General features: G+C 36.0%; 2 protein-coding genes and 1 long non-coding RNA gene across 4 annotated transcripts in view; 2 read left to right on the forward strand and 1 right to left on the reverse strand.

The window, feature by feature from the left end:
* LOC120889078 (SH3 domain-binding glutamic acid-rich-like protein 2) overlaps positions 1-10,816 on the reverse strand; it is a 167,663-nt gene extending 156,847 nt beyond the window's left edge. The window contains exon 1 of one of the 2 annotated variants that reach the window (XM_078019703.1): positions 10,712-10,816. The gene's annotated coding sequence lies outside the window, so the exon portion shown is untranslated. The remainder of the gene's footprint in view (positions 1-10,711) is intronic. The other variant, XM_078019705.1, reaches the window with a different exon arrangement.
* LOC144366150 (uncharacterized) lies at positions 1,846-8,592 on the forward strand. Its single transcript, XR_013425041.1, has 3 exons — positions 1,846-2,132; positions 2,525-2,588; positions 8,261-8,592. It is a non-coding gene; the product is annotated as an uncharacterized LOC144366150 (long non-coding RNA).
* A 732-nt stretch (positions 10,817-11,548) lies between the features above and the next one.
* Positions 11,549-19,747, forward strand: part of Lca5 (lebercilin LCA5) — a 50,707-nt gene continuing 42,508 nt past the window's right edge. Inside the window, exon 1 of the mRNA XM_078019702.1 lies at positions 11,549-11,758. The gene's annotated coding sequence lies outside the window, so the exon portion shown is untranslated. The remainder of the gene's footprint in view (positions 11,759-19,747) is intronic.

A 19,747-nucleotide genomic window follows, 5' to 3' on the forward strand; every position in this document is an offset into this window, starting at 1 on the left:
AGATGGTCTACAAGCAGTCAAGTGTTCCCTTGGACAATAATCATCTTTTCAAAAGTCTGCTTTGTCACTGTGAGGAAGAGAAGGACTTCCCTCAGGTTTACTAGCAGTTTACCCTCCCAGCTTCTCTGGGTTGTGCATCTATCCCACCAACAGCCTGAAGGCTGCTATACTTTTCATTGATATTTTCCTCCTTCACATGGAACTACTCAGAGTTCATTGCCCTGTCGTTTAATGTCACGGAGAACCCAACTGGGGGCAAGAGTCCTCATATTCTCAGGCATATTATCTCTTTAGCAGTGGTCTTTCTACTTCCACCTTCAGAAAAATTTTAGATGAGAAATGGATCTTAGTCTCCATAGATGTGCCATGAACTATGGGGAACTCTCCCAAAGACTGTATCAAATGCTTTATTCCAAGGGCAACACAGTGACAAAGAGGCTGCAATTTAGCAGGCATCTGCTATGAAGTGAGATGTCAATTTCCTCTTCTTTGAGGCACCCTGGATTTCCTCCACTCAGTCCACCCACTAGGCTTTGGCAGTGTTAGAACCCTCCCCAGAATGCAAATCTGGTTTCTTACCTCATTTCCCGTACATAGATCTACCCCTCTTTTTGTGAGGTAAAGACCCAGAGAAGAGTTTCCTAGGGTGGAGGTTGATGGTAATAAGGTTAGCTGTACACTTTTTAACTAGCCATGCTGAAAAGTTTTGAATCCTAATTATTTATGGCTCAGCTTGGACAGTAATTACAATTCTAAGGTAGCAGGAAAAATCCCACCCAACATTCCACTTAGCAAAAGGGGTAAGGGGAAGATTAGAGACAATTTCAAGCTTTCTAAATTTTACTCCACTCTATGTATTGTTTAATTGGTCTAGGGAGAAAAGTTCTTAGTTCATTCAACTACTATGGTTTCCCTGTGTCACAGTATTAGGGGTCTAACTTGCTTTTATTTCCAATTATTAATTTTGATAATATGGTTGGGGCAAAGCACATGAAATTGCTGCTCTGTTTTTTCTACCCTGCTACCTCATTAGTATACCATGACTTCAATTCCATTTGTTTCCTCTGTACTGTTGATTACTTACATTTTTTTAATGTAAGAAAATTTTACCATTACTGGAAAGTCAGAGTCATTCATACATGAATACTGACAGGATGGAGACATATTAGCTAGAAACTATTGCTTGCAAAGGTTATGTGAAAAAAGCCTGCCTTTCCTTGTTAAGAAAAAAAAAAAAAGCATTGTTAGCAAGGTGCTAAAGAGGACAATCAGGCTGTTTTCTCTTTCCTGAATGTGAAAAGATCTGAAGCCAAAGTTATTTAGTATTCCATCTAAAGACCACAAAAACAGCTTCAAGTACTGCTATTGCTAAGGAGCCAACATTTTGGGCAACCCTATTTTGTTGTCATGGTTTTTGTCATATTTTACGTTGCATTCTGTTTTTACTTAGTTATGTACATGCAGCGAGAGGGAACGTTAAATAATAATCCCCTTTAGACTTTCTTTTCCTTTGGAATCACATTTCTGAAATTACTTTCTTATTGATTTAATTATAAAGATAACATTTTCAGATGCTGAGATAAAGAAGATTAATGGAAATCACCAAGGCATAACACTGGTTTTTTTTTTTAAAGGAAGGAAAGAAATTAAAAAAACAAAAACAAACAAACAAACAAAAAACACATGTTAATTCCTCTTTAATAATTCAATACTTGGCGCTTTGAAAGTTTTGGGGAAAATCACCTGAATAATCAAGCCAGAATCATTTGGATGGATTAAAGCGCAAATTGCTGCAAAGCAGCTTTTTTTTTTTTTTTTTCATCCATCACCATGGATACAAAAGGACAGCTGAAGTGCAGGCGTCTGACATCACAAGCATGCCCAAACAGGCCCGCAGCAGAGCCGCAGGAGAGCGCAGCAGCGCCACAAAGGACCAGGAGAAAAGCAGCGAGGAAGGGGAGGAAGAGGAAGACAGAATCAGGTCGTTGTTAAGATGAGTCAGGAGTTCAGATGGGAGGATTAAAACCGAGGAGACACCAGGCCAACCGGGAGGCCTGAAGACTCTGCAGTTGTTTATACCGACCTCTCAATAACCTTCTCAGCCAGGAACAGAGCCAGGAGGCTGAGAGAAGGTATATCAGGTCGCTTGCTGCTTGAGCGGCAGTTTCCATAGATTCTCTTCACATTTTGCTCAGGCTTTAATTTTAAATCATTTGAAAAGTTTGTAATGTGAAATATTTTTTTAAAATAATGTTCTTAGAACTTTTACTTGCCTAGCTCACCTAATATTAAAAAAAAAAAAAAAATCAATCCCCAGTAGCTGAATACTCCAAATAACAGCTTGAGAGAATCAAAGGAATCAATATCCACTGGGCAATAGGCAATAGTAAATACATACTGAGAAAAATTGCTCTTTTAAATGTTGACTTCGAATTCAACAGTCACGAACAGACAACGACTTCTATTTAGGGTTATCTTTTATTTGTTTTATTAACTTAAATTTTTGTTTCCTGTTAAAATGCAGTGTATTCCTTCTCAGGATGCTGTGTGGAGTGTAAAGACCTGGACTCAGGAACCTGGATTCAGAGGTGTGCTGATAAAGGTGTAACAAGGGCTCCCAGGGGGAAACTGGGATTTTCGTGGCAATTGATTTTTTATGGTGAAAATATTTTCCCCATAGCTGATTTCAACATTTGGCTTGAAAAATTTCTGAAAATATAATAATCAGCGTTTGCAAGCTAGTTCCTCCTGGCTTCAGCGCAGGGGTAATGGGGTTCTAGTGTAGTTCTGACCCCCAGCTGGGGTGGAATTTTGAGCACTTTACTGAGTTTCAGTTCCCTTATCTGATGAAGGAGCTGGAGCTGAGCTTAATCTTTGGTTATGGAATTGTACATGGGTCTACTCAGTGAATTCTTGGAGGCCACTTATGGAGGAGGGCATGTCCAAGATCCTGAATTGTTGAGGTTTTGCCTCTTTACAACCACTTAGACTTTGCGCAATGGTCCTGATTTTAGCTATCATATAGTAATTTAGATTTATTTATATCGTTTGAAAAGAAAAGTCCATCACTAAGGGAAAAATAACATTAAAAAACACTTGAATAATTGATCTTAAAGGTCTACTTACATTTATAAAAAATATTGATGCTATAAAACTAAAAATGTGAAACAGACACAATGTACTGATGTACTGATTGTGAGTACTGGACTCACAATAATAATCTGTATTTCATTATTAAATCTTAAAAACTGTCTGAGACAACTGTTTGAGTGAAATTTTACCCATGGAATCATAGACTTGTTTAAAATGAAAAAGATCTTAGGGATAATTTCCTCTAAGAAGTTTCAGATATGCCCAAAGTTTTCATTAGAACCCCCTCAGAAGAGTGTGTGTGTGTGTGTGTGTGTGTGTGTGTGTGTGTGTGTGTGTGTGTTTAAGTGTAGGCTAAACATTTGTACCCAGCCAGCTCCCATGCCTTCCACATAGAAGCAGTTCCTATGTTTTAAATATGGGCTTCCATATAAGATTTCACTTGAGAAAAGGGTTATGTGGTAGGATTGTAAAGATGCCATTTGCTTGTTTTTCTTAATATATCCAGAAACTAAGCTTTAAGGAGCTCCTGGTCTACTATCTCACAACCAGTAAAAGGTGAAATCGTGAGTGGAATTAAAGTCCTAGATTTCCATACCAGAATATTTTTCCTTTCCAGAAGCTGGTCAACTGAGACCACTATTTCCTACTACATGCCTCTGTGTAAATAATCTGAACTTTTGCTTTCTCATAAGGTAGACACAACCCACATGTGACTAGTGAGTACTTGAGATGTGGCTAGTCCCAATTGAGATGTTTTGTAACTGTGAAATATACAATAGGTGTCAAAGTCTTAGTACAAAAAAACTCATTGATGATTTTAACTGCTGATTACAGGTTGAAATGCTAATACTTTGGATGTATTATGTTAAATAAAGTATACTTCAAGAACAAATTTCTCTTTTTAAAAATTTATTTTAATGTGACCACTGGAAAGTTTTTAATTAAATATGTGGCTCACATTGTATTTCTACTAGACAAATCTGACTTAATGGTAGGGTCAATTTCCTTATTGATTACAAATGGAAAATATCCATCTGACCTCCCATTTCTCAGGGTTGTTTAAGATCATATGAGGTAATCTTTTTGAAAGTACTCTGCAGAGTGCTACACATATGTAAGATCACATTTCAAAATGTTTATTGCTTATTTGGTCACTAACTGTGGTAGTTATTCCCTATAAGGTAGTAAATATTTTATAGTCTTTTTTCATATATATATATCCCATAAGGGAGGAATAGTTGTGTAGGCTACAAACATAATAGCAAACACATTCATTGAACCTCCTCATTTATGTACTGTGAACACAAGACTGTTAGACTAGAACCAACTGCTGCTAAATAGAAACAAGTACATTCCAGAAACTTCTTTCTCCTCAACTTTCACCTTCAAACTTTTCCCTTGGAGTTTCTTTTTTGGTAGTACTCAACAGTGAGCTAAGTAACAAGGTAGTCTGGGAAGTGTAGTTGCTAAGTCCTAGCTCAAGCATCATAGAACAGGACACAGAAAGGTAGGGAAGGGTCTGAGAAACAGTAGCCATATAACTGGCACAATTCCAATTAATCTTTGGCACTGATATAATGATAGCACTCAGTGACTCAGTGACAGCCACCAGTGGAAGCTGTTAGGTTCTAGAGAAAACAGGAATAGACTGTTGTCTGATAGAGCAGTGGTTCTGCTTTCTTGCCTAGCAGGGGTTAACAGTGAAGACAGACATGCCCATTATTAGGAGATACTTTCTGTGAGGTCCTAGAAATTATTGGCAGGAAAGCCTTTTGGGGATGGAGTACTTAAAGCACAAGGAGTCAAAAGATGACAAAATTTGGTTGAATTTATCTGTATTTATAGACTGGGGATTTAGAATTACCAGTGTTTTTCTTAAATTTAAAAACAAACTCACCAGACTGGTCTCTGAATACATTTGATTAAAATTATCATCATTACTTTTGGAAACATATTGGTTTGGTCTTGTAGTTTTAGTAACAATATTCCAGATCTTCTTTGGAGAACCACTGCTCTATTCAGGAAGAACATGAACATTTTGGTCACTTATTCACACACTTTCCCCTTCCCCTGCCCAGGCAAGAGCTGGACCGCAATAATTAGTTCATGTTCACATGTGGATGGTTAGAACTAGATTCCTGCTGGGGCCAATCAGAAAATGTTCTTTCTCCATTGGGGTTGATAGGTGAATACAAGGTAAGTTTGGAACTATGGTGGCCATACCTGAAAGGAAAAGTCTGCCTGAAACCAAACCATCTCATAGACAAGTATATATCCAAGAGGGCTTGGATTGTGACTCAGCGGCAGAGAGCTTGCCTAGCATGTGTGAGGTACTGGGTTTGATTCTCAGCACCACATACAAATAAATAAAATATGGGGCTGGGGATGTGGCTCAAGTGGTAATGTGCTCGCCTGGCATGCACGGGGCGCTGGGTTTGATCCTCAGCACCACATAAAAATTAAAGATGTTGTGTTCACCGAAAACTAAGAAATAAATATTAAAAAATTCTCTCTCTCTCTCTCTCAAAAAAAACACAAATAAAATAAAGGTCCATCTATAACTAAAAAATATTAAAAATAAAGAAAGATATATCTGAGAGATAAAGGGAAGAACAAAATCTTAATGACATCACACACTGGGAGCCAATTATTTGGAGCTAGGTCTACTTCTAATTTTTCTATTATATAAGCCAACATATTCTTTTTTTTAAAGGGAGAGAGAGATCATTTTTTTAATATTTATTTTTTAGTTTTCGGTGGAAACAACATCTTTATTTTATTTTTATGTGGTGCTGAGGATCGAACCCAGCGCCCCGCGCATGCCAGGTGAGCTCAGTACTGCTTGAGCCACATCCCCAGCCCCTGTTATATTCTTTCTCTGTTTAAAATTATTAAAAATTGCTTTTAAGTTTACATATAGCAAAAATCACATGTTAAATGTATATTTTGATGAGTTTGAATAAAGAAAACCTATTTTAACCACTATCTTAATCAAGATATAGTAGGTTTATATTATTTAAAAAAATCCCTTTTACTCTTTTCCAGTCAGTCACTGGCAGTTCTGATTTTTACCAGCATAAATGAATTTTGCCATTTTTAACTACTTATTAATGGAACTAGATGGATTCTTTTAAAAATTGAAATGTAATAATTGTACATATACATGGGCCATAATGTGACATTTTATATAGAATACATTCTTTTGTATCTGACATCATGTCCTTGAAATTCATCCATGTTGATCAGTAGTTCATTCTGTTGATGACTAGCATTATGTTGAAAGGAGATATTGTACTTTTAAGTGTATTTTCATTTTGATAGATAATTAGGTTTTTTTCTGTTTTGTTTACTATGAATAAAACTGCTACAAACACTGTTGAACAAGTTTTTTTTTTGATGTTTTTATTCTCTATAAATATTTGGAGTAAAATCACTGTCATGTTAGAGTTGTATGTTTAATTTCATAAGAAAATGCCATTTGCATTTTTCACCTGCATGCCCTATAGATATCTCAAATATTGTCCCCTAATTGCTTATTACTACCATCCTTTACCTCTCACACTTCTGTTTGCAATATCTTGGTGAAGGATGCCAGGTTTCTTAGAAATTTAGTGTCAACCTAGGCTTCTTTTTCACTCTCTCCCATATAAAACAGTTACCCAGTCTCGTAACACAGGTGCAACACATCCTTTTTTTTTTTTTTCGTTTTTCTCATACTATGACTGCAGCATGACACAGTGAAGTTATTTCAAATGTTTTTTACTTTGATCCATAATGTTAAAAAAATACATATCAGATGTATTTATGAAGAAAAAGTTTCACAAAATGATATTTATCTCTACTGTATACAGTATAATCTGTTATATTCTACATCCATTTAAAAATTGTGTTTATAAACTATTAACTGATTTGATGATTCATTAATGATTTACAACTTCAATTTGAAAAGTAGTTGGTTGAAAGTCACGTCTTATAATCAGGCAAGAATTTAAAGAATTTAAAAACTTACTCCTCGATTTTGTAACCTCACGTTAAATAAAGTACTTGCCCTCTTTTGGTCCCAAGTTCCACTTGTAACAAAGAAATAATAACAATAATAATAATAATAATAACAACAACAACAACAACAACAACCACCACCACAACAATAATAATAATAAATCATGGAGTTGTAGTAAGGATTAAAATGAGTATGTAGAACTATAAGCTCTGGGCCAGGAACAGATCCTGCTCAATATTATTTAATCCAGACCTTCCTCATTTCTTGCCTGTTACTTGTCCTTTTGTGAAGTTTTTTAAGGTTTGAGGTAATATTTCCGCTGTTTCACTCTGCATGATGCTACTGAGATAATCTGTCTAAAATGCAGACCCAATCATATGAGTCATCTGTTCAAAAATTCATTTGTTACTTCCTATGACTTTGGGGACTAAATATAAACTTCATAAAAAAGGCATTTAAATATTTACCCTTTGGATCCCCCCAGTGATGACCACTTTCTCTTCCAAGGTACCCCCTTCTCCCATCTTGCCTCACTATTTCTTCCCCTATCACATCTTACTAAATGACTCTGTAGTGTCTGGGAATATACTAATCAGTTTCTACCTTATGTATCTTCCAGCTTCACTTATGATGTGCTTTTATGTGACATAAACTCCATTTCAAGAGTTATTTCTGGGAAGCTTACCTGGCTATCAGGCTGAGTTGAATAACTCTTCTAAGTCCCTTATGTATACCTTTTATAATCACCCTTACTACACAGTACTTGCAATCAGAGTTTGACTTTTCCTCTTTGTTCATTAGACATTGAACAGCTTGAAGATATGTCTCTATTCTTTATCTCTGTATTCCCCAAGGTGACTGATAAGTGCTTCAGTATGTATTTAATGAATGAGCCAAAGTTTCCTTCTAACAGAAATTTTCCATTGCAAATATGGTATGCCATTTTCCTGTTTACACCAGAGAAACATCTGGCTATTTTATTATGCCATAATACCAAATAACAGAAATGCTTTTTAAAAATCTAGCATATTTATTGTCAATTAAAAATATAGTGATTGCTTTTAACAATTTCCTGTGCAATATTTTCAGGTGAAAATAGGCAATTGCTTACTAAGGAAATAATATTGATATTCTTCCTTTCAAATCTAAAAATGTGAATACAAATAGAACTGCCGGAGGGAGCACAGGAAGGATGGATGATGGGCACCAAAACACAGCTCCATAGATGGAATGAATCCCAGCTCCACAGCACAGAGGGATGGCTGGCCCATCACATACTTCAGAAAGATCTAGAAGAAAGCCGTTCAATGCCTCAAAATATGAAGAAACAATCAGGAGGCTAATTACTCTAATTTGATCACTGCATCCTGTATGCATGGGTAAACATATCATATTGTACCCCATTAATATAAAAAAGACATGTTAATCAAAAATGCCTTTAAAAAATAAATAAAAGTTGTTATTTTCTTCAAAAACAAACAAACAAAAAACAAATGGAACTGCCATAGTTTCCCTTACTGTTATTCCTACTGCTTTGGAGGTAGGATTTGATCTATAGGCAATCTACTTAAAGATGTAATTGTGGAGAAACAGATTCTGAAAACAAGTTTTTTTTTTTATGTAAGACAAAAGCAGAAGTACCCCAAATTAAAAAAATCATGATATTCATATATTATTGATTTATCATCCAGTTATATAAAAACTACTAGTAAACAATCTCAATGGTTTAACTCCTTTACCAACAAAATAACTCCAAAATTTCATCAAGCATTTTAAAAATTTATCTTTTAAACAACAATAATCAAATAGCATTATCGTTCTATACTGCAAAGACAAATAATAACAGTCAAATTAGACTAAGTTTGCTTTTGTAAAAACAGTTCAATTTCTAGGTCTCCAGTTACACTGCAGTGTATACACAACTCAATTTTTCCTAATCCATTCAATTTCTTTTATATACCTGGAATGTTAGTACTGTTTAAAAGTTAATATTATATGCTAACAACCTATTATTTACCTATAATCTATTAATAAATAATCTCACACCAGGAGTGAAAGTGAGATTTAAATTGTTTAATTTTATTATTCATCACATTTATGTGATAGAAAATTGACAGATTTTTTTTTTTAAAAAAAGAATGGTATTAAATGGACAACTGAACTTAATTAGATTTGTGTGCTTTTCAACATATTATATATAGTATGTCTTGCCTTTAAAAATTATGGTCCTTGTAATTCTGGATGGTCTATAGGTAGAAAAACTACTTATTATTCTGCCTATTAACAATAAGAAGACATTCCTGTTAAAGATAATTTCAAGTGATAGAAATGTAAAAATGTGGTTTTGTTAGCTTTCTTTTTTTCTTTTATGAAAATAAGAATCGTATGTAGAATGTAGTGAAATGAAATGGCAAATCATATAATCTGAGAAAATTCTAGTCCCATAAAAAAATGATTTACATGAAAACTATATAACATCATGTAAAAACTTTTTTTTTAGGGGGGAGGAGTACCAGGGATTGAACTCAGGGGTACTGGGCCACTGAGCCACATCCCCAGCCCTATTTTGTATTTTATTTAGAGATGCCTTGCTATTGCTGAGGCTGACTCCCAGACTCCTGCTGGAGATTATAGGTGTGTGCCAGTGCACCTGGCATGTAAAAACTTTTTAAGTTGGTATCACATACTTAGGGATAATTTAAAAGTTAATTCAATAAACTGTTATTTTTATTTTTGGAAGTTTATAATTTTTTTCAAGATCAGATAAAGTCACTGTTATTTTTAATATGATAGGATGAATAAAATTGCATGTTGAAAGGATGTCTAAAATATGTTACAATTAGATGATTTTGTGGAGATGGGTTGGCCTTTTAGATATTTTCTTGCTTACCAGTAATTCCTTTAACCTGTAGGTAAAAGATACTTCAGGTGCTAAAATTTGAAACTGATGGATTTTGAATTTGACTGGGTTTGTATCCTACTGTTACCACTTATCTGCTGCTTCACCTTCTAAATTTCTGTCTGTTTTCTCAAGTATAAACAAAGACTAACAATACCTGTCTAGAACCACGGATGAAGATGGAATGAGATTGCACAGCCTGTAATATTCTAAGCGCTGAATAGATGGTTAGTTTCAGTCTTAGTTGTCCTTGAGTGCCTGCAATCCCTATTTGATTCTGTGATAGTCATTCATTTGTCCACATAAATATAGTATGTTTCTCGATTTCACCCAACTTCAGCAACTTCCTTTAAAAGCAATACACTAAGACATTTAATCAACTATCCAGTACTACTAGAGTCAATAATAACCAGCAAGCTATTTTAACAAAGAGTATTAGGAGATAGATTAACTGATGAAAAATGTTTCAGCGCAATTTTAGAGATTGCTCATTTTATTTTCATTAACAGTCGATTGTCATCTTATACAGATACGTTGTGTATAACGAAAATTAGATTTAATTACAGTGTTGTTTAGGTGGGTTAGTCTGTAACTTGAAGCAAAATATATTGACAGGATAAAATGAAATCTCTGAAATAGTGCACAGGTGGAAAAAACGGAGACGCAAGAAATTACCATATTTAATTACTACATTTAATAGAAGATTGATTAGAACTCACTTGCACTCCAGAATTGGATTTTCTGCAGGTAAAAATCCAGTGAGAAATGAACTGCAAAAGCAGCAGAGTATGGGGTTAAATCATCTTGATGAGAAGGCTTAGAGAGATTTAAAATCCTTAAGAGGATTTTCTTTTTATTGTTTCCTACCTTCTGTACTTAATGCTTTTTAAAGCACCGCTGACGTTTAAAGGGGGAAAATACAGCATAGAACAAGTCTTAGGCTACTAACATGCACTTTAGTACACTTCCTTTAAAAAGCAGAGTGTGCAAGTGTATTTCAAAAACCGTTCCACTGCAAACCTGTTTCACAACCTAAAAAGCCAAATTTAAGGCATGTTCGTCATTGACGAAGGCCCAAACCTTGCCACAGGCGCATTAATACACCAACCTCAAATGCTTCTGAAAATCAGGAAAGAGAAAATCTGCAGAGACCGAGAAGTACGAGCCACTTATAATTTTTTTTCTGACTCATTTAAAACCATGTTATTTCCAATGCTTTTTAATTACGCAGTCGCCAATTTTACATTTCATTTCACGAATGCTACTCCCCTCCGCCCGCGTTCTTCCCCCATCACAAAGGGCCGGAAAAGCTTCCCAGTAGCGCTTTCCGGAGCACAGACCCCTACGCTCCTCAAGCGCGAGGAGCTTCGCGGCGAACACCCTCCTTCGCGAGCGCTGTTACAGCTAGAGCGATCGACCAATAGCCGTCTTCTGTCGCATTCGTCGTCCCGCCTTCCAATTTCACTGAAACCAATAGAAAAGGCCATCTGGAAAGAGAGGCCAATGGGAACCCGGCGAGAAGCATCATTGGCTGAGGGAATCCCGCGGTGCAGTCTGGGCCTCCGCCTCCGTTACCCTGGAGCCGAAGTCGCCTTACCGCTGCCACCCTGGAGCCGCCGTCCCCGCCCCTACCCCTTCCCAGTGTTCAAACTTCCCGCACCCCGGCAACCGCGGCATCCACCCGCAGCTTCCGCAGGAGCCTGGCACCCGCACTTTGGCGGCTAGACGCCGGGGTCCCGGCTAGGAATTCGGTCCAGTGAAGGCAGGCAAGGAGGCGGGACGCCGCGTTGGTCTCCTGAGGAGCCCAGGAGGGTTGGGTTTGGGGAGGGCGTGGAGACCAGGGTAGGCCCGGGTGCGAGGAGAGACGGGTTGGGCGGAGGGGAAGCTGACCACCGGACGCTTGAGGATGGGATTGCAAGCGGAATTATTAAAGCAGGGAGTTTGAAAGGATTAGGGATGAGGGAGGATTTGGGGACCTGGGAGAGAAGAAAGTCGTAAGAGAATAATCTCGGCAGCTGGGAGAGTTGGGAGGAGAGGAGGCTGACAGGCAGATGGGGAACTGGCAAATTAGGAGAAAGAATTGGAAAAGGCAGGTTTATTTGTTGGGAGGAGAAGGAAGCAAGCAGATCTAACGAAGCGATTAAAGTTATTAACAATAAACAAAACCCAGGAGGCCTGTAGAGACTCAAGATGGTTCAGAAGGGACGGTACCAAGAAGGGGGAGACTTTTGGTACCTCGGGGATAACAGGTTTATTGTTACTAGACCATGATTGGAGTGGAAAGGCACTGTTGTCTAGGTTGTGAATTTTTAAAACATCATTCAGGCATGGGATAAAAGGAAGATAGCAAAAACTATGCCTTTTGGCGTAAGTTAATTGAAGTGGACACTCAGCCTTGTGTTATGTATGTTGAATGAACCTGGGTACATTGTTTTAACTGGTTCTGTTCACCTGAATTTAAATCTCTCTTTTATTTACTCTGTGGCCTGGGACAGAATACCGACATTGATTAGTAATAAGTTACTAACTTTTACAGCATATCTCAATTCTGATGAGCTACATTTCAAGTGCTTAGTAGTCACAGTATTAGACAACAGAATTGTAAACTATTTGCAGCTTGATAATATACTGTGGTCTCCTTATGCCTTTAACTTTTGCATATGCTGCTTCCTCTTGTAGAAACAAGGTCTTCCCTTACCTACTACTTTCTTTTACTAACCTCATTAAACACCCATTCCCCTAAAATTACAGCCTGTCCCCTAAAGTTACATTTATGCATAACTTCTACTAATACCCTGAGACTCAATTTAGGTATTATTTCCTGTGGAAAGCTTCCCAAAGTTTTCTTTTATCTTGGTTCTGTGTTTACTTAGCCGCTTATACTTCCTTTTACATCATAAGTTCTTATACTCTGTTACATTATCTTTCTCTTCTTGGCAAGAGTTTCTGAATGGGAGGACAGCAGAAGTATAGGGCTGGGGTTGTGGCTCAGTGACAGAGTGCTTGCCTCACATATATGAGGCACTAGGTTCCACCCTCAGCACCACATAAAAATAACTAAACAAAGATATTGTGCCCATGTATAACTAAAAAAAGAAAGAAAGAAAGAAAGAAAGAAGAAGAAGAAGAATCATCTTACTCATTTGGTATTTCCACTTCATGTGTAGTTTAGGTTGTAAGCAAATGTTTTATGTTTGAATGAAGGGAGGTTTTGTGATGACTTCATTTGACTGACTAAACTCTAAGAATATATACTGCAGCAAAGATGCTTTCATTTGACCCGTTATTTCAAAATGCTGTTTAAAAGGAACTGATAATACCTTGAATTTTAAATCTAGCATTTACCATGATCTGAGTGACACTATTTAAAGTCATACTTAAAATCTACACACAGTTTTAATTTTTTAGATGTTTTACAAAGTTTTATTTTAACATAGTTTGATTTTTAAGGAAGAGTAGTTATTGTGAAAATAAATGTAGTAGGACAAGAAGATTGTTTATAAATATGAAGGAACATGTAAATAAAGAAATGAGAAAACTTTACTTGGTTTATTTGTTTCTTAATCTTTTCTGTTTTGTAGAATAAGCAGTTGTAGTTTTAATGTAGCAATATAGCTTTTACCTTTATCTCATCTGTAGAAACTTCCTTTTGTTTTGGGGGAAAGAGAACTCCTTGTTTGTATCTTTTTTTTAGTTTATTTTCATTTTACTCACCAGCTGCCTTTTGGGTGAGCTCTTTTACCAAAAGCAAAGGTAGCAAGGCAACAGTGTTTCATATAAAGAAACTTAGCATAGGAATATGTCAAGGCATTAAGAATTCTTTGTTGTATGCAGTTTCCCCTCTTAAAATGAAAAAAAAACTTAAAAAAATCAAAAGCCTTTCTTTGAATCATGTAAATAAGATATGATTATGATATTATATACTGTAGATTTACTTTGTTTCATTTGAGACTGAATATAAAGGAAATATTCTAGCACTGAAAGAATTTTTGTTAATCTTTATTTTCCTGACCTGCTAGGTGTAATAATTGCTTGAAATTTTTTTAAAAAGGAGTTTATTTTGGGATAAAAAATGACAAGTATTAGATTTGACAGTTTTCTATCACTGCTGTAGTAACACTCTAGGCCAGTTTTAGAAAAGAAGCTACATTACCCAACCCCCACTCAGCCACACATCAATAGGAAAAACAGATAAATAACTAGTTACTGATTCAATCCTGGTCACAGTGAATTAGGTTTAATTAGTTGGAGAACTACACAGTGTATAAATCTTCAGTGTGCTACCTGTTAACCTAGATAATTTTTTTTCTTTTCAGAGAAAAAATTCATTTAATAATATAACTAGATTTTATTAGTCAAGTAGAAATTATTAATATAAATGCAGCTAAAATTTATCATTCTGAATCCCTGTTAGGTCTCTCGTTATTTATGTCCAGAAAAAAAAATATTCCAACTTAATGATGGCAGAGTTTCTGAGCAAAAATTTGATTTGCTAACTTTTCTCTCAGGAATTTTAGAGATTTATTTATGTCTTAGGCAATTATTTTGAAAGAGGGAAAATTTAACATTTCCTTTAAAACAAAAAAGGTAAATTTTATTAAATTAAACTGTTGATATCTTGTTTGGAAAAGCATTGTGGAATAACCATTCTTTTCACAAATAATGCGTAGTGGTGTCATTATCATTATCATGGTAATGATAATGACATGATTTCTGTTTGCATGGGTCTCACATTTAGTAGGACTGGTAAGGTTATAAATGTAAGATGATTTGTAGTGGTGACAGGTCTATGAAGAAAACAAAACTGAGTAATAGGATAGAGTTAATGAACTCAGTTTAATAGACATGCAAGTGGAGCTGATTTTGAGAAGGTAGCATTTGTGTTGAGAAAAGGAATAAGAGAAGGAGCCACCTTTGAAATTCTAGGTAGAGGGTGCAGCATGTACAGAGGCTTGGCATGTTGGAAGCACAGAAGATCATCTTGCTTGAAAGGAGAGATGGGAGGAGTAGCATGAGATAAGGGTGGAGGAGGAGGCAGAAGTGCTGAATCTTATAAAAATTTGTAGACCTCAAGGAATCTTATGGCCTTAGGAGGCCATTGAAGTATATTAAGCAGGAGAACAGTGCTATCTGATCTGTTTCAAGTTGCATTTTCTGACTGCTGTGCAAAGAACTGGCTGGAAATTGAAGCTTGAAAGCATGGTATTAGGAGGCTATAGCAGAATTGCAAGTGAGAACTTGAATTGCAAGTGATGACTCAGACTTGGGCTCTAGCAGTTAAAATGGTAAGAAATAGTCAGATCTGGAATATATTTTGGAGATTAAACCACCAGGATTTGTGGATGACTTGGTATATTATGTGTGGGGAAAAAGAAATCCAGCATGATCCTAAATTTGTGACGTGAGTAATTAAGTAGATGGAGATGCTACTTAATGAGATAGGGAAGAGTTGAAGTAGAAAGGAGACAGATGGCCATTTGAGTTTTGAAAATGTAAATTTGAAATGATTTGTCAAATAGGAAGGTGGATATATCAGTCTGGAAGTCAGATTTAGATGTGATCACCTAAGAGAGAGTGTACATAAAGAGGACAAGTGTGTGGTGCCATGGGTATTCTAGCATTTAGAGAACAGGAACAGTGGGGTAGTAAGAAAACCAAAAAAGCAGATGGCTATGAAAACTAAGAAAAGAGAATGTTTTAAGAAGGGGAGGGTGATATGGGTTGAATCTGGAGTATCTCTCACAAGCCCCTGTGTTGGCTCGGTCCCTAGCTGGTGGTACTCTTGAGATGTGGTGGAAACTTTAGGAAGTGGGGACTAGTTGGGAGAGGTAGGTCACTAGATGGGGGGTCATGTCCTAGAAGCATATATCTTGACTCTAGCTCCTCTCTTTCTCTCTGCTCTCTGGCCACTATGAGGTGAGCAGTTTTGCTCCATCACATATTCTCTACCTTAATGTTCTGCCTCATCACAAGCCCACAGCCACGGAGCCAGACTGTGAAGTGAAACCTCTGAAACTGAGCTATATAAATCTTTCCTTCTCTGTGTTGATTTTCTTAGGTCTTTTTTCACAGTAGCAAAAAGCTAAGAGAGGGAATGGTTCAAACACTGCTGTGACATCAAGTAGGAATAGGATAGAAAATTGACTATTGGATTTAGGAAGATGAATCTCATGATCTTGGCAAAAGCTATCTCAGTGGAGTGGTGGGCATGAAAACTTGACAAGTGTGTGTTCCAAAGAAAATAATTGTTGAAAACCAGGTGGAGTTTACATTCTAGATTATAGATTACTTTTCAAAAAAATTAATCGGAAAATTAGAATAGAGAAATTGGGTTGTAAATATTATAGGACATGGAGTCAAACATCAGTTTCATTAGAGCTTCTTTGTTGATATGAATGATCATATAGAGAAGGTACAATTATACAAAGCAGAGTTTTTGATGTGGAGAAAAGCGCATGGTAAAAGGTTTTAACTTTCAAAAGGAACATAAATACTTGTTCAGTTTTACCAAGTTGGGAGGGTAAGGAGTACCAGGATAAATACAAATGGAGGAGGCTTCAAAGATGAGGTAATGCTCATCTGATTGTTGTTTTTGAAATATGGATTGGGTCTCTCATCTAAGAGTTGGAAAACTTATATTTTATTTCATGTTTTATTAAGTGAGCTTTGTGACCTCAGATAAGGTACTTGTGACCTTGAATAAGTCATTTTGTTTTTCTGGGCCTCAGTTTCCTTAATCTTTGCAAAGAAAGAAGTGATTCCCTAGAGTCTTTTCTAGTGCTTAATTGTTATATAATCTTATTAGGCTATAGTATGGTTTTTATTTCTTTATACTATGTAAGAAAAATGAATAATTATTGTTCTAATAGTGGCTTTATCTGGTCATTATCTGTTTCCTCCTCTCCCCTTTTGGTCTAAATTTCCGGGTCTTTTTTCCTTTAACTTGTCTTTCATTTGCCTATTTCATTGGCTTGTTTGAGTTGTTTTTCTGAGAGCTCTGCCAGCCCTGCAACAGTGTTTCTTCAAGGACTGATTTCTTAGAGGTGAATTTTTGTCTTAAGTTTTCATCCTCAAGGAAATCTTAGCTATTTGAGTTGCCATATTTTCTGAGGAATATTTGTTTATTAAATGTCCTGAATAATTTTAAAGTAGTATGAGATGAACAAAATATGTAGATTAGAAATGCCCCTTGTTTCAAAACAGAACTTCAGTAATCAGAAACATGACAAAAATAAGAATATATTCTATAGTGTTCCTGGGGCTATTCTTCAGCTATCATTAAGGGACTATTTTTTCTTCTTCTTCTACTTTTTTTAAAAAAAAAATTTTTAGTTGTGGATGGACACAATACCTTTATTTAATTTTTATGTGGTGCTAAGGATCGAACCCTGTACCTCACATGTGCTAGCCAAGTGCTCTACCACTGAGCTACAAACCCAGCCCAGGGAAGTATTTTCATGTAATTAGTATGTAATCTTTTGGGGGAGCATGTAAAGGATACATACATAATTTATTGTGACTGTTTTTTAAAGTGTTTTTTTCTATGGAAGAGTCAGATCCTGCCTCAGTATGTTGCTCCTCTTGGTTTCCTCAGTATTTGAAATATCATCTATCTTCAGTAATTTTTTTTTTGATCCAGTGGGTGCATGCATTGAATAGCAGCTTTATGAACTTTGGAAAATTGATGGTTTATGTCAGGTTGTTGAAAAGGGTAAGAATAATTTTTAGAAATAATTGGTAACTGAAACTATGGAAAACAAAACCATTGATGAAGAGGAAACCACTGTAAGCATAAAAGTATAAGCCATTAAAATGCCTTTCTTAGGGAATGGGACTTGGATAATGGGACAACGTACATTTCCTTTTTTTGTTGTTGTGTAACTGTAGATATATTTGGGAGGAGGAGAAAAAAGTGTATTATAGATTCTTCCCATTGACATTAAAAACTGCTCTGATTTAGATGGAATAAATCTTCTGTTATGCAAATGTGAACAGAATGACTTATTTTTTCCATTAATTTACTTTTAATTTTTAATAGAGTGGTAAATTTTATTTTTGTATTATATTTCACATATAAATGATGTATAAGTAATAAAATGCAAAATTATATTTTATTAACACATTTATATTCCAAATTAATGAGTTTCTGTATGGCATTTCCATACACGTGTATAACAGTGCATTGATCATGTCCACCTTCCCTTCTACCTTCTCTACTCACTCCCCTCCTACGAGTACCCTTCCTAATACCTAAATTGCCTCTATTTTCAAGTTATCTTTTATTTAGTTTCCATATAATATATATTTACACATGTATATACACATAAGTGCACACACATATGTAATAATGTAATATTATTATTATTGTTTTGTGACTGTTGTGAATGATTTACTTGCCTGATTTCTTTCTCAGTGAGTTCATTATTGATGTATAGAAAAGCTGCTGATGTTTTGTGTTGATTTTATATTGTTATTTTACTGACTTTATTAGTTCTGAAAGTCTTTTGGTAAAGTGTTTAAGATTTTCTACATATAGAATCATTTTAGTAAACTGGGATTATTTGACTTCCTTTCCTATTTATATGCATTTTCTTTCTTTCTGTTAGTGATTGCTTAGTCTAAATTTCCAGTACTATATTGAAAAAGAGTGGTAAGAGTGGGTACCCTTGTCTTGATCCTGATCTTAGAGGAAATGCTTTTAGTTTTTCCCCATTCAGTATGATTTTGGCTATGGCTTTGTCATATATATCATTAATTATATTGAGGTTTGATCCTTCTATACCTACTTTATTCAGGTGTTTTACCATGGAGGAATGTATTGTTCTGTTAAAGACTATTTCTGCCTTTGAAATGTTGCCAATTGAGATTTTTCATCAAATGATACCAAGTGATATTTTCCCTTCATTCTCTTTATGTGCTCTATTATGTTTATTGAATAATATGTTGAAACATCATTGCATCTCTAGAATGAAACCAAGTTGATCATGGCATATATGATCTTTTTGGTATGTGCTATTGAATTCTATTTGTAAATATTTTATTGAGAAGTTTTATATCTATGTTCATCAGAGATGGTGGTCTGTAGTTTTTTTTTCCTTTTTTTTTTTTTTAGTTGTAGTTAGACACAATACCTTTATTTTATTTATTTATTTTTATGGGGTTTTGAGGATTGTGGGGCTCTCTCTCATCCAGCAAGGAGGTCTGTGGAACAGAGTAGAGGACAGTGTGGCTGCAGAGTCCCTAATCAAGACCTCTGGAGACCAAGCAGGAAGCAGGTCTGATTTTACTGCACAGTTATCATGTATATATACTCAGGCAGTAGTTAAGCAGATTATAGGCAGCCACCAATGCAATTTCTGCTAACTGTTCTTGCAGCCACCAGCTAAGGAGTGGGCTGTGGAGCAAGCACAGGAACTTCAACACATGGCTTCACCTCCAGGGCTGTCCCTTCGGGGTAATATAATTGATGATAATGATGTGATAATGTGCCTTCGGGGTAAGCAGCCTGCCACTCACATGCTTAGCATGAGGGGAGTGGTCTACCACTTAGAGCCCTTAACGTAGGCCAAGTATGCAGCACTCTATGCACTTGTCCTCACAGAGGATCAAACCCAGGGCCTTACAAGTGCTCCATGATTGTTCCACTGAGCCACAACCCCAGCCCCTGGTGTGTCGTGTATCGTTTTATTTATTTATGTCCTTACAAGGTTTTTGCAGCAGGTAATACTGGCTTCAGAGAATGAGTTTAAAAAGGA

This window comes from Ictidomys tridecemlineatus, chromosome 8, assembly GCF_052094955.1.
Source record: "Ictidomys tridecemlineatus isolate mIctTri1 chromosome 8, mIctTri1.hap1, whole genome shotgun sequence".
Lineage (NCBI taxonomy): Eukaryota > Metazoa > Chordata > Mammalia > Rodentia > Sciuridae > Ictidomys > Ictidomys tridecemlineatus.